This window comes from Bos mutus, chromosome 15 (assembly GCF_027580195.1).
Source record: "Bos mutus isolate GX-2022 chromosome 15, NWIPB_WYAK_1.1, whole genome shotgun sequence".
NCBI lineage: Eukaryota > Metazoa > Chordata > Mammalia > Artiodactyla > Bovidae > Bos > Bos mutus.
Genome location: NC_091631.1, coordinates 47,338,312 through 47,360,853, shown reverse-complemented (window position 1 = coordinate 47,360,853; position 22,542 = coordinate 47,338,312).

Here is a 22,542-nt window from a genome sequence, read left to right as displayed (position 1 = left end):
AGGAAAGTTTGAAAAACAGCACATCACCCTGTAGCCATCATCCAGCCTCCAAAATTGTTAATTTAAGGCCAATCTATGCCCACTTGCACCCTCATTCACTTTCCTCTGCTTGTTTTTATTTATTTTTTGAGCATTTTAAATCAACTTTTTCTTCCAGCTCTGATTTACATACCTAATAAAATGCACTCGTGTATATTTTGATGAAATTTAAATGTAACACCACCATAATTGAGTTATAGAATATTCCATCACTGAAAAAAAATCCCAGAACCTCATTCAAATCAATCTCCCATCAGCACCCCTAGGCAACCACTGATCTGCCTTCTGTCACTATAGATTATATTTGGCTTTTCTAGACTTATGTCCACAAGCAGCATAAAGTTTCCTTTGTAGTCATGTTTCCCTTTGAATTCTTTTTTTTTGTTTTTAATTACTTTATTTTTGGCTTTGCTGGGTCTTTGTTGCGATGCATAGGCTTTTCTCCAGTTGCGGAGAGCAGGGGCTGCTCTCCAGTTGCAGCGCATGGGCTTCTCATTGTGGTGGCTTCTCTTCCTGCAGAGCATGGGCTCTCGGGAACGGAGGCTTCAGTAGCTGCTGCACGTGGGCTCAGGAGTTGCGGCTCACAGGCTTAGTTGCCCTTTGGCATGTGGGATCTTCCCGGACCAGGGATTGAACCTGTGTCCCCTGCACTGCAAGGTGATTCTTAACCATTGGATCACCAAGGAAGCCCCCTTTATATTCTTTTACATATTTATAATAGTAGTTCTGAAGTGTTTTCTGCTAACTTTGACATATAGAATTTCTTTAAAACATTTTTATTGAAGTATAGTTGATTTATAATGTTGAGCAACCTCTGCTATATAGCATACTGACTCACTTATACACACAGAGACAGTCTTTTGTATATATATATGTTTCTCCATTATGGTTTAGCACAAGATATTGAATATAGTTCCCTCTGATATACATTAGGACCTTGTTGTTTATCCATTCTATATGTAATGGTTTGCATCCACCAACTCCCAATCCATCTCTCTCCCTCCCTCCTTCCCCCTTGGCAACCACAACTCTGTTCTCTACATCTATGAGTCTATTTCTGTTTTGTAGACAGGTTTGTTTGTGCCATATTTTATTCCACGTATAAGATACCATGTACTTGTCTTTCTCTTTCTGACTTACTTCATTCAGTATCACAATCTCTAGTTGCATCCATGTTGCTGCAAATGGTATTCTTTAAGGTTAACAGTATTCAGTTGTATATATGTACCACATCTTCTTTATTCATTCATCTGTGTACAACAATTTAGCTTGTTTCCATGTTTTGGCTATTTTGAACAGTGCTGCTATGAACATAGGGATGCATGTATTTTTTTTTTTTTTTTACTGGAGTATAGTTGCTTTACAATGTGTTTGTTTCTGCTGTATAGCAAAGTGACTCAGCCACACATATACTTTTATCCCATTTCCTTGGATTTCCTTTCCTTTTAGGTCACCAGAGAGCATTGAGTAGAGTTCCCTGTGCTATACAGTTGGTTCTCATTAATTATTTTTTTATACACAGTAAGGTATATATGCCAATCCCAATCTCCCAACCCATCCATTCCCTGGCCCCCCTTACTCCCTTGGTGTCCATACCTTTGTTCTCTACATTTGTGGGCCTCTATTTCTGCTTTGCAGTTAAGTTCTAAATCTGTATACCATTTTCTAGATTTCATATATATGCACTAATACACGATATTTGTTTTTCTCTTTCTGACTCACTTTACTCAGTATGACAGTCTCTAGGTCCATCCACATCCCTGCAAATGGCTCAATTTTGTTCCTTTTTATGGCTAATATTCCTTTGTCTATATGTACCGCATCTTCTTATCCATTCCTCTGTTGATGGACATTCAGGTTGATTCCACGTCCTGGCTATGTAAATAGTGCTGCAGTGAACATTGGGGTGCACATAATTAAATCTTTAACTATAATTTTGTCCAGGTATATTCCCAGGAGTGTGAGTGCTGGATCTATGGTAATTCTATTTTTAGTTTTCTGAGATACCTCCATATTGTTTTCCATAGTTGCTGTACCAACTCACATTCCCACAAACAGTGCAGGAAAGGTCCCTTTCCTCCACATCTTCTCCAGTATTTGCTATTTGTAGACTTGTTAATGATGGCCATTCTGAGCGCTGTGTGGTGGTACCTCATTGCAGTTTTGATTTGCATTTCTCTAATAGTGATATTGAGGATTTTATGACTTACATATCATTTCTGGATCTTCTGGATCTGTTTCCAATGCCTGATTTTGTTGCTGGGTAGAAGTAACATTTTCTTTCTACATATGTCTAGAAATGCTTGATTGGATGTGAGACCTCAGATGCTATTTGTTGAGCATCTGGATTTTGTTACCTTTATTTAACAGTGTTGGGTTTTATTCTGGCAAGTAATTAATTTACTTCTGGATCAGACTGGTTCCTTGAGGTTTGTTTTTAAGCCTTGTTAGAGTGATTCTGGAGCTTTTACTCCAGAGTGATTTTCGTCTCACCATTAAGACAGGATATTTCTGTGCCTCTATGAAATTCTCTTAAGTGTTTAAGGAGGTTTCTTTCACTTGTTAGGATGTGATTTGAATGTCTCCCAGTCCTGGGTGAGTCCTGGTAGCTGTTCGGTGTATAGCTCCCTGGTAATTGATTGCCCCTTAGTGTTCTTTACCAAGGTCATGTAGACTTATGCTACACATCCATAGTTTAGTATTCATATAAAACTCAAGATCTCGTTCCAGATTTCTGGAGGTCTTTCTCAGCATAACTCCCTTCTCTCAAGTACTCCAACTTGTCCATTCCAGCCACCTCAGCTTCCTCACACTTGGAACTCTGTCTCATCAACTCAACAAGAACGCTTTTTTCCACTAAGGGGTCTGCCTCCTAGCTTTGTGCACTGGAATATGTCTTCAGACAAAAAGCAAAACCAATTGTTGGGCTAACTTCATTTTTTTCTTTTCTTTTAGGGTTATAGTCTGTATTTATCTCCTATATTTTGACCAATTTTCTAGTTATTAAAGTAAGAGATCTAGTCTAATACTACTCTACCATTGGCCCAAACAGAAATCTCAGAAATCTTGAGTAGCAAACTTTTCAAAGGAAAACTGAGTCTCTACCAAAGGTCACTGGTATTATATGCTTCTGTTTTCAATTCTTTTTATCTGTATAGAACTATCAGTATTTTAGGGTTGTGCCAGAGTTTCAACCTCTCTTATAGTATTTTGAAGCAAATCTAAGGCGGGTATTATTTGTAAATATTTTATAAATGTAAGATGTACTCTTAAAACATAGAGCCTATTTTAAAAATTACAACTCCATGATCATATCTAAAATATTCAACAATAATTCCTCCCCATCAAATATCCATTGTTCAAATATCCAACCATTTAATTTTAAATTTTTTCTTTTAAAAATCAGGTTTCAAACAAGATTCACAAGTTGAAATTGTTGTGTCTTTTAAGACTTTTAAAATCTCCATGTTAATGCTCCATTTATTTTGTATTTCTTTTGAAGTATGTTGTTTTACTCCTGTAGCATTTCCCACAGGGAAATATATTTTGTAGCAAAATAGTTTAATATGTAGTTTAACATGTTCCTTTAATAAGTGCTTCCGATTAGTTGTTGGAGAGAGAAGCGACAGTTTACTACCATAATTCATGTTGTAACACTTCATTTTTTAAGTTCTATTTTTTATCATCTTCTTCAAAGTGTTATTTTTTCAATTAATTAATTGGACATTTTTTGTTTTACTCTATGGTTCCGTATAGTTTTCCTCTTGCTGTTATGTACATCCTACATCTTTAAGTTTCTCTAGTTAGTCAGCTTGCTATTGGATTTGCAATTATTGAGCAAATCTCTCTGTCCAGATTTATCTACATGATACAGAGGAATGGCATATGACACATTGAATACCCTCTTTACAGCATAGAAATGCTTGCTGAAGGATCCCTAAGCAGACACGAAGGCCAAATAAATGCAGTACACATATTACAATTGTTCTATGTGTGCATGCTTATTTGACCTTTGTGTCGAATATGTTGCTCTTTTAAGGTATGTTAGTTTCCCATTAGTTGCTTAGTACAGAATTAACAGGTTAAGTTTAAAATCCAAGCGGCCTTTTTTAAGCTTAATCTGTGGTTCCAGGCCAACCCAATGCATTGGAAGAGCCCTGGATTTTAATCAGAAACCCTGGGGTCAGGCTCTGGCTCTCATTCCGGCTTACTAGTGAATCAGATAGTCATTGAAGAGATTGTAAAAGCAGCTCTAAGCACAGGGAACACCTCTATTCTCCAATCCAGGAAGATCTTCAGATGCACAGATTCTCCTTGACAGCACATCATGAGTTTCTTCCCATGATGAGATGACGGAAGTGTAAAGAAGTCAAAGAATCAGCTGAAATTTATAAAGTTAGAAAAGTGAAGCTGGCATTTGAATTCAAACAGTCTGATTCCAGAAGATCAAGCCCTGAGCCTTTGGAGTGGGAACACTGACTCCAAGATCCTAGATGACTATAACTAACCCTCAGTTCAGTTCAGTTCAGTTGCTCAGTCGTGTCTGACTCTTTGTGATCCCATGAATCGCAGCACACCAGGCCTCCCTGTCCATCACCATCTCCCGGAGTTCACTAAAACTCATGTCCATCGAGTTGGTGATGCCATCCAGCCATCTCATCTTCTATTGTCCCCTTCTCCTTCTGCCCTCAATCCCTCCCAGCATCAGAGTCTTTTCCAATGAGTCAACTCTTCACATGAGGTGGCCAAAGTATGGAGTTTCAGCTTCAGCATCAACCTTCCAAAGAACACCCAGGGCTGATCTCCTCTAGAATGGCCTGGTTGGATCTCCTTGCAGTCCAAGGGACTCTCAAGAGTCTTCTCCAACACCACAGTTCAAAAGCATCAATTCTTTGGCATTCAGCCTTCTTCACAGTCCAACTCTCGCATCCATACATGACTACTGGAAAAACCATAGCCTTGACTAGATGGACCTTTGTTGGCAAAGTAATGTCTCTGCTTTTCAGTGTGCTATCTAGGTTGGTCATAACTTTTCTTCCAAGGAGTAAGTGTCTTTTAATTTCATGGCAGCAATCACCGTCTGCAGTGATTTTGGAGCCCAGAAAAATAAAGTCTAACACTGTTTCCACTGTTTCCCCATCTATTTGCCATGAAGCGATAGGACCAGATGCCATGATCTTCGTTTTCTGAATGTTGAGCTTTAAGCCAACTTTTTCACTCTCCTCTTTCACTTTCATCAACAGGCTTTTTAGTTCCTCTTCACTTTCTGCCATAAGGGTGGTGTCATCTGCATATCTGAGGTGATTGATATTTCTCTTGGCAATCTTGATTCCAGCTTGTGCTTCTTCCAGTTCAGCATTTCTCATGATGTACTCTGCATAAAAGTTAAATAGGCAGGGTGACAATATACAGCCTTGACGTATTCCTTTTCCTATTTGGAACCAGTCTGTTGTTCCATGTCCAGTTCTAACTGTTGCTTCCTGACCTGCATACAGGTTTCTCAAGAGGCAGGTCAGGTGGTCTGGTATTCCCATCTCTTTCAGAATTTTCCACAGTTTCTTATGATCCACACAGTCCAAGGCTTTGGCATAGTCAATAAAGCAAAAATAGATGTTTTTCTGGACCTCTCTTGCTTTTTTGATGATCCAGCGGATGTTGGCAATTTGATCTCTGGTTCCTCTGCCTTTTCTAAAACCAGCTTGAACATCTGGAAGTTCACACTTCATGTATTGCTGAAGCCTGGCTTGGAGAATTTTGAGCATTACTTTACTAGTGTGTGAGATGAGTGCAACTGTGCAGTAGTTTGAGCATTCTTTGGCATTGCCTTTCTTTGGGATCAGAATGAAAACTCACCTTTTCCAGTCCTGTGGCCACTGCTGAGTTTTCCAAATTTGCTGACATATGGAGTGCAACACTTCCACTTCAGGATTTGAAATAGCTCAATTGGAATTCCATCACCTCCACTAGCTTTGTTCGTAGTGATGCTTTCTAAGGCCCACTTGACTTCACATTCCAGGATGTCTGGCTCTAGGTGAGTGATCATACCATCGTGGTTATCTTGGTCATGAAGATCTTTTTTGTACAGTTCTTCTGTGTATTCTTGCCACCTCTTCTTAATATCTTCTGCTTCTGTTAGGTCCATACCATTTCTGTCCTTTATCGAACCCATCTTTGCATGAAATGTCCCCTTGGTATCTCTAATTTTCTTGAAGAGATCTCTAGTCTTTCCCATTCTATTATTTTCCTCTATTTCTTTGCATTGATCACTGAGGAAGGCTTTCTTATCTCTTCTTGCTATTCTTTGGAACTCTGCATTCAGATGCTTATATCTTTCCTTTTCTCCTTTGCTTTTTGCTTCTCTTCTTTTCACAGCTATTTGTAAGGCCTCCCCAGACAGCCATTTTGCTTTTTTGCATTTCTTTGCCATGGGGATGGTCTTGATCCCTGTCTCCTATACAATGTCATGAACCTCCATCCATAGTTCATCAGGCACTCTATCAGACCTAGTCCCTTAAATCTATTTCTCACTTCCACTGCATAATCATAAGGGATTTGATTTAGGTCATACCTGAATGGTCTAGTGGTTTTCCCTACTTTCTTCAATTTAAGTCTGAATTTGGCAATAAGCAGCTCATGATTTGAGCCACAGTCAGCTCCCGGTCTTGTTTTTGCTGACTGTATAGAGCCTCTCCATCTTTGGCTGCAAAGAATATAATCAGTCTGATTTCGGTGTTGACCATCTGGTGATGTCCATGTGTAGAGTCTTCTCTTCTGTTGTTGGAAAAGGGTGTTTGCTATGACCAGTGTGTTTTCTTGGCAAAATTCTATTAGCCTTTGCCCTGCTTCCTTCTGTATTCCAAGGCCAAATTTGCCTGTTACCCCAGGTGTTTCTTGACTTCCTACTTTTGCCTTCCAGTCCCCTATAATGAAAAGGACATCTTTTTTGGGTGTTAGTTCTAAGAGGTCTTGTAGGTCTTCATAGAACCGTTCAACTTCAGCTTCTTCAGCCTTACTGGTTGGGGCATAGACTTGGATTACTGTGATATTGAATGGTTTGCCTTGGAAACCAACAGAGATCATTCTGTTGGTTTTGAGATTGCATCCAGGTACTGCATTTCGGACTCTTTTGTTGACCATAATGGCTACTCCATTTCTTCTAAGGGATTCCTGCCCGCAGTAGTAGATATAATGGTCATCTGAGTTAAATTCACCCATACCAGTCCATTTCAGTTTGCTGATTCCTAGAATGTTGACATTCACTCTTGCCATCTCCTGTTTGACCACTTCCAATTAGCCTTGATTCATGAACCTGACATTCCAGGTTCCTATGCAATATTGCTCTTTACAGCATTGGACCTTGCTTCTATCACTAGTCACATCCACAACTGGGTATTGTTTTTGCTTTGGCTCCATCCCTTCGTTCTTTTTGGAGTTATTTCTCCACTGGTCTCCATTAGCATATTGGGTACCTACTGACCTGGGGAGTTCCTCTTTCAGTATCCTATCATTTTGCCTTTTAATGCTGTTCATGGGGTTCTCAAGGCAAGAATACTGAAGTGGTTTGCCATTCCCTTCTCCAGTGGACCACATTCTGTCAGGCCTCTCCACCATGACCCACCCGTCTTGGGAGGCCCCACAGGGCATGGCTTAGTTTCATTGAGTTAGACAAGGCTGTGATCCTAGTGTGATTAGATTGACTAGTTTTCTGTGATTATGGTTTCAGTGTGTCTGCCCTCTGATGCCCTCTTGCAACACCTACCGTCTTATTTGGGTTTTGTTACCTTGGACGAGGGGTATCTCCTCACCGCTGCCCCTCCTGACCTTGAATGTGGAGTAGCTCCTCTAGGCCCTCCAGAGCAGACACAGCTCCTTGGACCTGGGGTAGCTCCTCCCGGCCACCGCCCCTGACCTCCGATGCAGGGTAGCTCCTCTAGGCCATTCCTGCACCGTTGCAGCCTGGCACTCTTGGCTGTTGCCCTTGACCTCGGACGTGGGGTAGCTCCTCTCGGCCGCGCTTGTGTGCCGTTGCAGCCGCCCGCTAACTAACCCTGCTGCTGCTGCTAAGTCGCTTCAGTCCTGTCTGACTCTGTGCAACTCCATAGACGGCAGCCCACCAGGCTCCTCTGTCCCTGGGATTCTCCAGGCAAGAACACTGGAGTGGGTTGCCATTTCCTTCTCCAATGCATGAAAGTGAAAAGTGAAAGTGAAGTCACTCAGTCGTGTCCGACTCTGTGCGACCCCATGGACTGCAGCCTACCAGGCGCTTGCTAACCTACAACTACCTGAACCTTTGTTTCCGTATCTTTAACACAGGAATAATAGTACTTATTTTAAGCAACTGGTGGGGTTATAGAAAAGGACTAGGTTGGTATTTGTAAAACTGCTTTATAACAGTGCTGTCCAAAAGAAACATAATGTGAGCCACAGAAGTAACTTAATTTTTTCTAAGCCATGTTAAATAAAAGTAAGAAGAGTCTGGTAAATTTAACTTTAATTATATATTTTATTCAATTCAACATAAGCAAAATATTATAATTTCAACAAGTTTCCAATTTGAAAAAACTATTAAGGAGATATTTCACATTCTTTTTTTTATGCTAAGGTTTTGAATTCAGTGTAACACTTACAACAGGTCCCAATTTGGATGCTAAATTTTAATCAAAAATACCTGATATGTATTTCAATTGCATAATATTTACAATTGAGTAAGTGGATGTGTATCCCCAATTTTCCCAAACATAAAAAAGTTTTCAGTAACTGAATCTAATACTGGTTTTTAAATTAAAATTAGTTAAAATTCCATAAAATTAGAAATGCCTTAGTCACACCAGCCACAGTTCAATGGCTTAACAGTCCTGCACAGTTAGTGGCTATCATATTGGATAGTGCCACTGTATCAACTGTTGAGCTTTATGTATCTGACAGCTTTTACAGAAGTTCTTAAATCTCAGTTGGATGGTACACTATTTCTTTCACTCTGGGCCTCCACGTTAGAGACATGAATTTCCTTTGCTTTGACCTACAAAAGAATTTCCCAAGGAAAACCTCCCAGCTTTCCCGACAGTTGGATAACAGATTGCTTCCATTTCAGTAATCAGAATTTATTTTGTCTAAGAGTCACTACACTTTCTGGGAAATAAATACATCTCTAAGAGCAGGGGGAAGATGACCAAAATAGACTGTTTTTAAAGAGCTGAAAAATCGATTCCTGGTAGTAATGCAATCTCGAATACACGAAACCATTAGTGCAAGGAGCCCACAACGAGGTCAGGATCTATTCTGAGCCATGGAGGATCGAGCTCCCAAGTGACTTCAGTGCATTACCAAGAGCAGACTGATTCCAGGTAAGGCCAAACCCATCATCTCAGGGTGAGGGGCATCACGTGGGGTCACCTCAGGTGTCTGGGATCTCCTGGCAGAGGTGAGTCAGGGCAATGGGGCAACGATGATGGACACTCTACCCCAAGCATCTTTTTTTTTTGCATGAATTCATCACAGAATTTGATACCAAGGTATTTTTCTCTTCCTTCTTATTTGAGTAACAGATTAGAAACTCTTCACAGTTTTTCTTTTCCTCCATGGAGAATCTTTGATCTGAAAGAACCTACTGCGTTCAGTAGATTGGACTGTTTACATGAACATTTATCTAGCACTTACCATATCCCAAACATTGTTCTAAGCAGTTTAAATTAATTTTTGCGACAAACTTATCAGATACTTTTATAAGGCCCACTTTACAGATGAGAAAACTGAGGCAGAGAAAGCTGAAATAACTTGCACAAAGTGGTACTGCTTGTAAGTGATGGGGAAGGGATAGGAACCCAGACAATCTAGGTTTCTGACCAATCGGTAAACTCCATGGTCCATGCAGCTACTGGATGTGGGTCAGAGGCTGGACTTCCAAGCTCAGCCCAGAGTGCCAAGCCTTGCATCCAGTCACTAGGAATCAGATGCTGCCTTCCCTCATTAACTGGTGAAATCAGAGAGAGCTCAGAAACCCACCTGCCTCTACCACTGTGTCCTGAACCTCTAAAACAAGGGTCCCCAATCTCCAGAATCTAATGTCTGATGACCAGAGGTGGAGCTGATGTAATAATAATAATAGAGGTAAATGCACAATGAGTGTAACGTGCCTGAATCATCCTAAATCCCCCATTCCACCTCCCTGGCCTATGAAAACATTGTCTTCCAGGAAACCTGTCCCTGGTGCCAAAAAGGATGGGGACCACTGCTCTAGAATGTCCTCCATCTCTACAGCCTCTAACACAGTTCTACTCATCTTTAAAGCTCAGCTCAAAACACACCTTCTCCATTAGGTTTTTTAAATCTCTACAGTTAAAACTACTCCCTTTCTCATCTCCCAACCTCTTCCAGATTAATCTCTATTGTAGTTTTCTGTAAGTTGCTTGACTTACAGAGCTGTCTCTCCTCTTTGGCTATGAGACCCCAGAGGACGGGAAGTTCATATTATTCATTTTTTAAAGATTTTTAAAATGTTTATTTATTTTTGGTTGTGCTGGGTCTTTGTTGTCATGTGGGCTTTTTTTTTCTAGTTGTGGAGAGTGGGGGCTACTCTTTGCTGCAGCGTACAGGCTTCTTATCGTGATGGCTCCTCTTTTTTGTAGGGCAGGGGCTCTACGTGTAGGGGCTTCAGTAGTTGTGGCTCACATGGCTCCCAGGCTCTAGAGCACAGCCCCAGCAGTCACGGTGCACGGACTTAGTTGCTTTGTGTCATGTGGGATCTTCCCAGACCACAGCTCGAACCTGTGTTCCCTGCCCTGGCAGGTGGATTCTTTACCACTGAGCCACCAGAGGAGCCTCATCTTATTCATTTTTGTATCCCCCACAGCACCTAGCATTTGCTTTCTAGCACTCCGTAAATATTCATTACTAATTCATCACTACTTCTATATTTCTAATTTGAATAGAAATATAATGTATTGGAAACTGTATTGTAGTGGGTTTCAAGAAACTTGAATTCTAAACTTGCTTCTATCACCAAATAGCTATATACATTTGGGCAATTCATTTTACCTCTCTGAGCCTTAGTTGTCTGTAATTGGATGAGATAATCTCTAAGGCCTCATGACATTTATGGAATGGGCTATTATTTGCTCTGAATTTATGGACACAAAACGTTTTAAACAAGTCCCTGAAGGCTATTTCATATATTCTGCGATCACTCCAGGGCTACGGGGGTGAGGTGCTTCTAAACAAGAACACATGAGAGGGGTCAGCAGAAGCAGCCCCTTGAGACAGGCCAAGTCTGACTGGTTGGTTATGCTTTAAAATTTCAGCCTGGTTAAAAGCCTGGATCTTACAGGAAAGGACCCTACATAAAGTGGTGGATACAGTAGAAGACAGCTTCAGGAAATAGTAGAGAGGGTTCTGTCCTCAGTGTGCTTAGTATGTGGTAGGAATCACTGGCTAGCTAGGCTTCCTTCGAGAACACCCTGGAAATAGCATGCAGGTAAGAGGTATGCACAGACAGGTGATAAGGCCATCGGAAAGCAGAAGATAACAAGTGTTGGTGAGAATGCAGAGAAACTGGGACCCATTTATGCTGTTGGTAAGAACATAAAATGATATGGCTACTATGGAGAGCAGTATCGTAGTTCCTCTAAAAATTAAAAATAAGACTACCATATGATCCAGCAATCCCACTTTTGGGTATATACCCCCTCAAAATTCAAATCAGGATCTTGAAGAAATACCTGTACTCTGATGTTCACAGCAGTCCTACTCCCAACAGCTAAGATATGAAAATGCCCCCAATGAATGGATCAAGAAATTAGGTACATACACACAATGAAATATCATTCAGCCTTTTAAAAAAAGGGACTCTTGCTATTTTGGACAACAGGGATGAACCCAGAGGACACTATGCTAAGTGAAATCAACCAGTTACAGAAGGACAAACACTACCTGTTATCGTGTATGTGAGAAATGTAAAACAGTCAAATTCATAGAAGCAGAGGATAGAATGGTGGTGACTAGGGCCTGAGGGATGGGACAAATAGGGAACTATTGTTCAATTGGTATAGAGTTTCAGTAACACAAGATGAATGTGCTCTGAGGATGTTATATAATATAGTGCCTATACTTATAAATACTGTATTGTGTACTTACATTTTGTTAAGAGAGCTATCTCAAGTGTTCTAATAAAAAAAAAGGACACAGGGAAACTTTTGGAGTGATGGATATGGTGGTAGTTTCCTAGGCATTTTTGGGCATGTGACCAAACTCACCAAATTGTATATGTTAAATATATGCAGGGTTTTTGGTGTATCAATTATTACTATTATTAGCGAGGAAACTTTAAAAAGTCATTTATAATCTTTGCAACCTAAAAATAAAAATGGTTTTCAAACCTTAAAAAAGGAAAAGATTGGATCTGGCTGGATACCCCACTCGCAGCTAACATTTAAGAACAAACAAAGAAGGCTAAAAGGCAGGAAACAGTGGGATTAGGGGATGAAATATCTGCCTGGACCAAATAGTTTCAAAGTTTCTAAATGTCAAATACAAATTTCTAAGGTACAAAATGTTGGATTTTAAGTTTATGTATTAAAAAAAAATATTTGGCTGCATTGGGGCTTAGTTGCGGCCCCATATCTGTGTCTTTGCTGCAGCATGAGAGAGCTTTAGTTACAGCACGTGGGATCTGGTTCCCTGATCAGGGATTGAACCCGGGCCTCCTGCACTGGGAGCTAGAAGCCTGAGCCACTGGACCACCAGGGAAATCTCAAGTGTATGTATCTTAAAATCACTTGTTAGTGACTTATCCTGATTATCAGAGCCATAAAACAGTGACTGGTCTCACATCCTGGATAAAGAAAGGCAGAGAAGTTTTTGTTTTCATTCCCCCACTGGCATGTGGGCTCTAAACTCCTGTCTTCGCTCAGCACTTGGAAGGTGAATCACTTGACCTTGCTGGATCTTTGTAGCAGCTTCTGTAAAACGAAGGGCTTTACTGTAAAGATCCCTAACATCCCTTTTAGCTGGACAAAAGGTTGGTGACAGGTATTTTCCTCCACTGGACTATGTTGTCGTTCAGTTGCTAAGTTGTGCCTGACTCCTTGTGACCTAATGGACTGCAGCATGCCAGGCTTCCCTGTCCTTCACTATCTCCTGGAGTTTGTTCAAACTCATGTCCATTGAGTTGATGATGCTCTCCAACCGTCTCATCCTCTGTCATTCCCATCTCCTGCCTTATGTCTTTCTCAGTATCAGGGTCTTTTCCAGTGAGTTGGCTCTTGGCATCAGAGGGCCAAAGTATTGAAGGTTCAGCAACAGTTCCTTCCAGTGAATATTCAGGGTTGATTTCCTTTAGGATTGACTGATTTGATCTCCTTGCAGTCCAAGGGACTCTCGAGTCTCTTCTCCAGCACCACAGTTCAAAAGCATCACTAGACCATAAACCCCTGGAATGCCAGACTGTGCTTTACCTATCTCTTTAGAGCCAGGTGCCAGCAAAGTTCCTGACATGTACTGGGGGCTCAATCAGTGCTGGTTGAATTGAACTGAATTGAATATAATAAATGAGGAGGCATGAAGTGAGAACCAGAAAGTTAATTTAAAAAATGGAAGCAAGCTTTCCCTTCTCTCTGTGGACAAAAGCTGGGAAGAGACCATTTTGGTAACAGGTAAAAACCCAGACTGAAGAAGAGTGAAATGTACACCCCATCAGCTGGGCAACAGAAACCCCTGGGGTATACAAATATTTGGAGAAAGGTTATTGATTATAAAGTAAGAGTGCTGATAAATTACATAAATATAACCAAAATAGGTATATAAAATTAAGCCTTGCTATTGGGCTTCCCTCGTGGCTCAGCTGGTAAAGAATCTGCCTGCAATGTGGGAGACCTGGGTTTGATCCCTGGGTTGGGAAGATCCCCTGGAGAAGGGAAAGGCTATGTACTCCAGCATTCTGGCCCGGAGAATCCCATGGACTGTATAGTCTATGGGGTCACAAAGAGTTGGACACAACTGAATGACTTTTACTTTTTACTTTCATACTTCAGCCAAATATAGCAAAGTTGGATCTGATGTGAAGAGCCAACTCACTGGAAAAGATCCTGATGTTGGGAAAAATTAAAAGTAAAAGGAGAAGGGAGCAGCAGAGGATAAGATGGTTAGATAGCATCACTGAGTCAATGGACATGAATTTGACCAAATTCCGGGATATAATGAAGGATAGGGAAGCCTAGCATGGTGTAATCCATGGGATTGGAAAGAGTCGAAGCAATTTAACAACTGATCAACAATACAATAATCCCTTAAAAATTAGTGGAAAAGCTTTCAAATTGTTGCTTAGATTTTTGAGATGTTAATAATTATTTTTCAGTAGGTAATGCGCACACAGAGGATCCAATTTAAAAGATTTTAAAAGCTATTATTAGCAGTATCGATTTTATCTCTTTATAGGCCATTAGTTACTTGGATAAAAAGTTTACTTTGTGTTTAAAGCAACCTCTGAGTGGAAATGCCGGTTAGCCTTTCTGATACTGTACCACCAGGGGCTGAAAGGCAGACCCTTCTATACAGCTGTGGAGTTGGCTGGCAGGTGAGATGTTGGCATCTAGACACTGAGTAAGGCAAGAATGACAGTGTTATCCCATCATACAGAATGGGTACCTGAGGCCTAGAAAGAAGATACTTTGCTCAAGATCACTTAGTCACTGGTGGGGGACTTCCCTGGTCGTTCAGTGGTTAAGAATCTGCCTTGCAAGGCAGGGGACATGGGTTTGGTCCCTGCTCAGGGAACTAAGATCCTGTATGCCACAGGGAAACCAAGCTTGTGTACTGTATCTAAGATCCAGCTGGGAAAGGCAGCTAAAACAAAAAAAGACACTGGTGGAACCCATCTGAAAGGCAGCTAGCCTCATTCTGCTGCTTCATTAGGCGCTTTATTTACCTTCTCGTCTTCTAGCCCAGGGCAGTTTCTTGGGACATGCACTGCCCAGCCCTCCTACTAAACTGTCCAGAAGACTTGGATCCTTCGTTCCCTTTGGAGAGGAGTTTTAGGGCTCTACAGCACTAAAACTGGGCTCTTGCAGCCCAGTGCAGTCCAGAGGGACATGCACTGCCATCCTGGGGTCAGGACAGGCTCAGCACCTGCCTACAGAGGCAAGAAGTCTCCTCTGACAGACGCTTATGACAGTTTCAGGGCACAGTCAGGTTCTCTTCAGAGAGGAGAGCACGTTGTGATCTCGGGTTCCAAACAGGTCCCATTTCCTCAGGTTGATTGAATTCTCTCCATCACAGACTTCATCTCTGGGTCCCTGGAAGAGGGACTTGCAAGCTCAAGAATGTGCCCAGTTGAACTTGATTTACTCTTCATAAAAGACTCAGAAGGGAAGTTGACTTTTTACCCATTCTCTCCTCGAAGCCATCAAAAGAATTATGAAATCATTTCCAGATCATGAATTAACGTTCAGCTCTTTCGCCCTCCTCTCCCATGGTGCAGAAGCCAGGCGGGCGGGTTTCCTCCTCTCTGTGCGAGCATCATGGCCATTGCAGGACTCTGCTGCCTTCCTCTCTGAGCTGCTGTCTTCACCACACTCCATGCCCCAGGATCTGGTCCACCTGCATGAGTGGAGGAAACAAACCTGAAACACAGGTGTAGGGACTGTCCTGCTGTGTCCAAATGAGAGAGAGACTGTAAAGACAGTGTGATGGGGCAAGTTTTGAGGTTGTAATTCTGCAGAAAGGCAAGTCCCCCAGGAGGTCAGGGATCTACATCCCGAACTTCTGTCTCCCTCCTCAGCAGAACCACGTCCACGCACTGAATACACTGTCTTTATTGTGAGGGCTCCCGCCTTGCTCCAATCAACACGTTTCTTTAATCCCTTTAAGATGAACTTGTTAGAGGTGTCTCCACTGCCATGGGTTTCTAACTTCCTCTGATTAATTACGAGGCTTGGAAATGTGTGAGTGTGTTTCAGACACTGTGCTGTGGGTGATCGTGGCGCTGAGCAAGTTCACTTCTTCAATGTTTAATGCTGAACTATTTTCTACTCTTGAGGTAGATGGGGAGAAGGGGCTTTGCATAGCCATGAATGTGTATTTTCATCTCTACTACTTTCTGCCCTGTATTGCTAACCTACTTGACTTCCTCCACCTTCAGCCAGATAGAAAAGTGAAAAGAGGCCAAGACACAGTGCGGGGTGGGGGGTCATTGCTATTTAGGCAGGTACTGAAAGGAGGCGTTACTAAACTGTCCAGGAGACTTGGATCCTTCGTTCCCTTTGGAGAGGAAAGTTTTAGGGCTCTGTGCCATGGTGATTTATCATAGATGGCAAAAATACTGGGTTGCCCCAAAGTTCACTCAGGTTTGTCCATAAGATGTTATGGAAACACCTGAACGAATTTTTTGGCCAACCCACTATCTGTTGTCCAATGCAGTGCTAAGCTCTCTGCCTGCCTGTTCTGCAGAGCTATAAAGGGAAAAGCTTTCCCAGAGTTTTCCGGGAAAGGCCAGTGTACCCTGGCCAACTGAGCCTACGTTTAGGTGTTTCTCTGGTTCCCTAAATACCCATTTTCTGTCTGGCCTCCAGATGGCTAATCTAATCTACTTTATTTTGCTTCTCATAATTTCATTATTGGATGTAACCCTGTCCCAAAGTCTGGGCCTGTCGCGCCCGTGAAGCTTCTCCAATACCCTTTATAGTTCTTTCATTGATTCATTTACCCAATAAGTATTTGTCATCTCTGTGCTGGTTGCTGGTTATCCGAGGATGTAAAAGAGAAATATTTTCCCTTCATACCTTTGAAGTGTATTGTTCAACCTCAAAGTTGTTTGTGGAACAAGAAATTGCAAACATGATGAGAGTGGTACTGATATACAGGGGGCTAAGGGAAAACATGGTGTGTGTGCACTCAGTCACTTCAGTCGTGTCAGACTCTGTGACCCCATGGACTGTAGCCCACCGGGCTCCTCTGTCCATGGGATTCTCTAGGCATGAATACTGAAGTGGGTTTCCATGCCCTTTTCCAAGGAATCTTCCCGACCCAGGGATCACACCGCTGCCTCTTATACAGATTGCAAACGTGATAAGTATGGTACAGATATGTAGGGGCTTAGGGGCCAAAGAGTCCAAAATTCAGTGCTTGGATGCAATCTCAAAAATGACAGAATGATCTCTGTTCGTTTCCAAGGCAAACCATTCAATATCACAGTAATCCAAGTCTATACCCTGACCAGTAATGCTGAAGAAGCTGAAGTTGAACAGTTCGATGAAGATCTACAAGACCTCTTAGAACTAACACCCAAAAAAGATGTCCTTTTATTATAGGGGACTGGAATGCAAATGTAGGAAGTCAAGAAACACCTGGGGTAACAGGTAAATTTGGCCTTGGAATACAGAATGAAGCAGGGCAAAGGCTAATAGAGTTCTGCCAAGAGAACGCACTGGTCATAGCAAACACCCTCTTCCTACAACACAAGAGAAGACTCTACCCATGGACACCACCAGATGGTCAACACTGAAATCAGATTGATTATATTCTTTGCAGCCAAAGATGGAGAAGCTCTATACAGTCAGCAAAAACAAGACCAGAAGCTGACTGTGGCTCAGATCATGAACTCCTTATTGCCTAATTCAGACTTAAATTGAAGAAAGTAGGGAAAAACACTATACTGTTCAGGTATGACCTAAATCAAATTCCTTATGATTATAAAGTGGAAGTGAGAAATAGATTTAAGGGACTAGATCTGATAGATAGAGTGCCTGATGAACTATGGACCGAGGTTCGTGATATTGTACAGGACACAGGGATCAAGACCATCCCCATGGAAAAGAAATGCAAAAAAGCAAAATGGCTGTCTGGGGAGGCCTTACAAATAGCTGTGAAAAGAAGAAAAGTGAAAAGCAAAGGAGCAAAGGAAAGATATAAGCATTTGAATGCAGAGTTCCAAAGAATAGCAAGGAGATAAGAAAGCCTTCTTCAGCAATCAATGCAAAGAAATAGAGGAAAACAACAGAATGGGAAAGACTAGAGATCTCGTCAAGAAAATTAGAGATATCAAGGGGACATTTCATGCAAAGATGGGCTCGATAAAGGACAGAAATGGTATGGACCTAACAGAAGCAGAAGATATTGAGAAGAGGTGGCAAGAATACACAGAAGAACTGTACAAAAAAGATCTTCACGACCAAGATAATCAAGATGGTATGATCACTCACCTAGAGCCAGACATCCTGGAATGTGAAGTCAAGTGGGCCTTAGAAAGCATCACTATGAACAAAGCTAGTGGAGGTGATGGAATCCTAGTTGAGCTATTTCAAATCCTGAAAGATGATGCTGTGAAAGTGCTGCCTCAATATGCCAGCAAATTTGGAAAACTCAGCAGTGGCCACAGACTGAAAAAGGTCAGTTTTCATTCCAATCCCAAAGAAAGGCAATGCCAAAGAATGCTCAAACTACCGCACAATTGCACTCATCTCACACGCTAGTAAAGTAATGCTCAAAATTCTCCAAGCCAGGCTTCAGCAATACATGAAGTGTGAACTTCCAGATGTTCAAGCTGGTTTTAGAAAGGGCAGAGGAACCAGAGATCAAATTGCCAACATCTGCTGGATCATCAAAAAAGCAAGAGAGTTCCAGAAAAACATCTATTTCTGCTGTATTGACTATGCCAAAGCCTTTGACTCTATGGATCACAATAAACTGTGGAAAATTCTGAAAGAGATGGGAATACCAGACCACCTGACCTGCCTCTTGAGAAACCTGTATACAGGTCAGGAAGCAACAGTTAGAACTGGACATGGAACAACAGACTGGTTCCAAATAGGAAAAGGAGTACGTCAAGGCTGTATATTGTCATCCTGCTTATTTAACTTACATGCAGAGGACATCATGAGAAACGCTGGGCTGAAGGAAGCACAAGCTGGAATCAAGATTGCCGGGAGAAATATCAATCACCTCAGATATGCAGATGACACCACCCTTATGGCAGAAAGTGAAGAGGAACTAAAAAGCCTGTTGATGAAAGTGAAAGAGAAGAGTGAAAAATTTGGCTTAAAGCTCAACATTCAGAAAACGAAGATCATGGCATCTGGTCCCATCACTTCATGGGAAATAGATGGGGAAACAGTGGAAATAGTGTCAGACTTTATTTTTTGGGGCTCCAAAATCACTGCAGATGATGATTGCAGCCATGAAATTAAAAGACACTTACTCCTTGGAAGAAAAGTTATGACCAGCCTAGAGAGCATATTCAAAAGCAGAGACATTACTTTGCCAACAAAGGTCCATCTAGTCAAGGCTATGGTTTTTCCAGTAGTCATGTATGGATGTAAGAGTTGGACTGTGAAGAAAGCTGAGCGCTGAAGAATTGATGCTTTTGAACTGTGGTGTTGGAGAAAACTCTTGAGAGTCCCTTGGACTGTAAGGAGATCCAACCAGTCCATTCTAAAGGAGATCAATCCTGGGTGTTCTTTGGAAGGACTGATGCTAAAGCTGAAACTCCAATACTTTGGCCACCTCATGAGAAGAGTTGGCTCATTGGAAAAGACTCTAATGCTGGGAGGGATTGGGGGCAGGTGGAGAAGGGGACGGCAGAGGATGAGATGGCTGGATGGTATCAAGGACTCAATGGACCTGAGTTTGAGTGAACTCCAGAAGTTGGTGATTGACAGGGAGGCCTGGCATGCTGCAGTCCATGGGGTCGCAAAGAGTCAGACACGACTTAGCGACTGAACTGAACTGAACTGAACTGAGGGGTCAAATAGATGGGGAAACAGTGGAAACTGTGGCTGACTTTATTTTTCTGGGCTCAAAAATCACTGCAAATGGTGACTGCAGCCGTGAAATTAAAAGACATTTGCTCCTTGGAAGGAAAGTTATGAATAACCTAGACAGCATATTAAAAAGCAGAGACATTACTTTGCCAACAAAGGTCAATCTAGTCAAAGCTATGGTTTTTCCAGTGGTCATGTATGCATGTGAGAGTTGGACTATAAAGAAAGCTGAGTGCCAAAGAATTGATGCTTTTGAACTGTGGTGTTGGAGAAGACTCTTGAGAGTCCCTTGGGCTGCAAGGAGATTCAGCCAGTCCATCCTAAAGGAGATCAGTTCTGGGTGTTCATTGGAGGGACTAATGTTGAAGCTGAAGCTCCAATACTTTGCCTACCTGATGTGGAGAACTGACTCATTTGAAAAGACCCTGATGCTGGGAAAGATTGAGGGCAGGTGGAGAAGGGGACAACAGAGGATGAGATGGTTGGATGGCGTCACCAACACAATGGACGTAGGTTTGGGAGGACTCCAGGAGTTGGTGAGGGACAGGGAGGCCTGGCGTGCTGCGGTTCATGGGGTCACAAAGTGTCGGACACGACTGAGTGACTGAACTGAACTGAAGAGGGACACATCAGAAGACACTTAATCCAGAATGCAGATGAATCAGGAATGGCCCCCCTGACAAGATCCCGTTTACCTTAAAAGAAAAGCATGAACTCACAAGAGTGCAGGTAGATAGGAGTCATGTGTGTGAAAGTTTTGAGGTAGAAAGGAGAAAGTGTATTGAAGGTAACAGAAGGCCGGTGTGGTTAGGATAGAATAATAGCCAGTATTAATTTGGCATTTGATGTACAAGGCCATGTTCAAAGCAGTTGACACATTTCAATTTTTTTTTTAACCTTCACATTAAGTCTTTGATAAGGTAATTGAGAACACAGAGGAGTTAAGTAACTTTCCCAGGGTCACACAGCTAGGACATAACATAACTGGGATATAAGCCAAGACAGCCTGGCTCCAATCCCTGCCCTCTGAACACAGCATCAAACTTCAGAGATAGCATAGGGAGGGCAGATGAGGACCATATCACACCATTCAGGAAGAGGAGACAGAAGATTGCAAGTCAATGTAGACCACACTGAAAGTTCAGTACAGCACCTAGGTCTGCTACATACTAATTTCAATCCTTTTCTCCATATGAAAATTGGGGAATCCACTTAGACTCTAGGGTTCCCAGGTGGCCTAGTGGTAAGAATCTGCCTACCAATGCAGGTGATGTAAGAAAGGTGGCTTTGTTCCCTGGCTCAGGAAGATTCCCTGCAGTAGGAAATGGCAACCTACTCCAGTATTCTTGCCTGGAAAATTCCATGGACAGAGGAGCCTGGTGGGCCACAGTCCATGGGGTCGCAAGGAGTCTGACACAACTGAGCGTGCACACAGAGAATCCAGCTCCAGGTTACACACTGGAGAAATATAGGAAGCAGTCCAATTAGTCCAAGGGCTAATAATTCCCTTCCCCCATAACTTTGAGGCAAAGAAGAGGTTTGTGTGGGATGGAGAGCTGAAGGATTCATACAGCAAGGTTCACGTGAAGTGGCCTGCAGGAATCATTAGGGTCTAGATGAAAAAAAAACCAAAACCAATGGAATGGTTGTCCATGCCTTTTAATTCTTTTGTTTTTTTCAGCATGCACTTATCATGTATCTTCTCCCTGCCTGATTTTCTGCTAGAAGCTGAAGCTAGGGCAGTGAATTGGACAAGTGAAATAGAAACCAGCATAAGCAAGGGGACGGGATGCATGTGAGAAAGTCTGTGACTGTGGGTGACAAAGAAGAGACTAGCTGGCACCCAAGGGTCATGGGGAAAGTTAATTGGAGCTGGGCTTCGGAGATGGGAAATGAGGACAGGGAGATAAAGCAAGTGATTGTTCAAGGTTCTATCAGAGTTGAATGGGATTTCTCTTCTTCCTAACTGATAATGAGAAGCCCTCACTAGTTCTTGGGTAGGAAAGAAAAACAATTTGTTTCTAGAATGCTTTGTCTGGCAGCTCTGCACAGGCCACACTGGATAGCAAAGAGACCCAAATGTTAGTACAATGTTAGGGTGGGCAGGAGAAGCGAGGAACAGAGAAGTAGATCTGAATGCCATTTACTGTTTTTAACATTTTTTGAATGATTTTTTTGAAGTAGAGCTGATTTACAATATTTTATTAGTTTCAGGGGTACCACATAGTGATTCAATAATTTTGTAGATTACACTCCATTTAAAGTTATAAAATATTGGCTGTATTCCTGGTTTTATAAAATATATCTTTGTAGCTTATTTATCCTACACAGAGCAGTTTTGATCTGTTAGTTTCCTGCCCATATCTCGCCCCTCCCCTGCCCTATCCCATTTATTTAAAATGGTCTTTTAAAAACTACCTTATTTTATAGTCAAGAATAGTTGGTTAACAATGTTGTGTTAGTTTCAGGTGTGCAGCAAAGCAATTCAGTTAGACATGTATCTGTTCTTTTTCAAAATCTTTCCCCATTTAGGTTATTTAAAAATATTGGGTAGAGTTCCCTGTGCTGTACAGAAGGTCCTTGTTGATGATCTATTTTATATACAGTAAGTGTGCAGATGCTAATTCCTAATTTATCCCTTCTCCCCTACCCTTTCCCTTTGGTAACTCTTAAATTCATTTTTGAATTCACTGAGTCTGTTCTTGTTTTGTAAATAACTTCATTTGTATCATTTTTTAGATTCCACATATAAGTGATA